This window comes from Cervus canadensis, chromosome X, assembly GCF_019320065.1.
Source record: "Cervus canadensis isolate Bull #8, Minnesota chromosome X, ASM1932006v1, whole genome shotgun sequence".
NCBI lineage: Eukaryota > Metazoa > Chordata > Mammalia > Artiodactyla > Cervidae > Cervus > Cervus canadensis.
Genome location: NC_057419.1, coordinates 62730392 through 62732580, shown reverse-complemented (window position 1 = coordinate 62732580; position 2189 = coordinate 62730392).

Sequence of the window (2189 nt, the reverse complement as noted above, 5' to 3'; positions counted from 1 at the left end):
CCCTCTCTACCCGATCCCTCTGGGTCTTCCCAGTGCACCAGGCCTGAGCACTTGTCTCATGCATCCAACCTGGGCTGGTGATCTGTTTCACCCTTGATAATATACATGTTTCGATGCTGTTCTCTTGAAACATCCCACCCTCGCCTTCTCCCACAGAGTCCAAAAGTCTGTTCTGTACATCTGTGCCATTACCCAATTTTGAAGCCACTTCCACATCTTTTTGTTGTTGTTCAGTTGCTCATTTGTGTCTGACTCTTTGCGATCCCATGGACTGCAACATGCCAGGATTCCCTGTCATTCACCATCTCCCGGAGCTTGATCAAACTCATGTCCATTGAGTCGGTGAAGCCATCCAATCATCTCATCCTCTGTCATCCCCTTCTCCTCCTGCCTTCAATATTTCCCAGTGTCAGAATATTTTCCAGTGAGTCAGCCCTTCACATCAGGTGGCCAAAGTATTGGAATTTTAGCCTCAGCATCAGTCCTGCCAATGAATATTCGGGATTGATTTCCTTTAGGATTGACTGGTTTGATCTCCTTGCAGTCCAAAGGACTCTGAAGAGTCTTCAACAACATCCAAATTTCAAAAGCATCAGTTCTCCAGTGCTCAGCTTTCTTTATGATCCAACTTTCATATCTACACATGACTACTGAGGAAAATATAGCTTTGACTAGATGGATCATTGTTGGCAAAGTAATGTATTTTCTGTCTAGGTTGGTCATAACTTTCCTTCCAAGGAGCAAGCGTCTTTTAATTTCATGGCTGCAATCACCATCTGCAGTGATTTTGGAGCCCAAGAAAATAAAGTCTGTCACTGTTTCCATTGTTTCCCCATCTATTTGCTGTGAAGTGATGGTACTGGATGCCATGATCTTAGTTTTTTGAATGTTGAGTTTTAAGCCAGCTTTTTCACTCTCCTCTTTCACATTCATCAAGAGGCTCTTTAGTTCCTCTTCACTTTCTACCATAATGGTGGTGTCATCTGCATATCTGAGGTTATTGATATTTCTCCCAGTGATCTTGATACTAGCTTGTGATTCATACAGCCCCACATTTTCATGATGTTCTCTGCATATAAGTTAAATAAGCAGGGTGACAATATACAGCCTTGAAGTACTCCTTTCCCAGCTTGGAACCAGTCTGTTGTTCCATGCCCAGTTCTAACTGTTGCTTCTTGACCTGCATAGAGGTTTTGCAGGAGGCAGGTAAGGTGGCCTGGTATTCCCATCTTTTAAAGAAGTTTCTGTTTCCACAATTTGTTGTGATCTACACAGTCAAAGGCTTTAGCATAGCCAATGAAGCAGAAGTAGATGCTTTTCTGGAATTCTCTTGCTTTTTCTATGATCCAACAGATGTTGGCAATTAGATCTCTGGTTCGTCTGCCTTTTCTAAGTTCAGCTTGAACATCTGGAAGTTCTCAGCTCATGTATTGTTGAAGCCTAGCTTGGAAAATTTTGAGAGTTCTTTACAGGCTTGTGAAATGAGTGCAATTGTGTGGTAGTTTGAACATTCTTTGGCATTACCTTTCTTAGGGATTGGAATGAAAACTGACCTTTTCCAGTCCTGTGGCCACTGCTGAGTTTTCCATATTTGCTGGAATATTGAGTGCAGCACTTTAACAACATCATCTTTTAGGATTTGAAATAGCTGATTGGCTTAGTGGTTTTCCATACTTTCCTCAATTTAAGCCTGAATTTTGCAATAAGGAGTTTATGTTATGAGCCACAGTCAGCTCCCAGCCTTGTTTTTGCTGACTGTATAGAGCTTCTCCATCTTTAGCTGCAAAGAATATAATCAATCTTGTTTTTGTATTGGCCATCTGGTGATGTCCATGTGTAGAGTTGTCTCTTGTGTTGTTGGAAGAGGGTGTCTGCTATGACGGGTGTGTTCTCTTAGCAAAACTGTTAGCCTTTGCCCTGCTTCATTTTGTACTCCAAAACCAAACTTGCCTGTTACTCCAGGTATCTCTTGACTTCATACTTTTGCATTCCAGTCCCCCATGATGAAAAGGATATGTTTTTTTTTTTTTGGTGTTAGTTCTAGAAGATCTTGTAGGTCTTCATAGAACTGTTCAACTTCATCTTCTTCAGCATTAGTGGTTGGGGCAAAGACTTGGATTACTGTGATATTGAATGGTTTGCCTTGGAAGCAAACTGAGATCATTCTGTCATTTTTGAGACTGCATCCA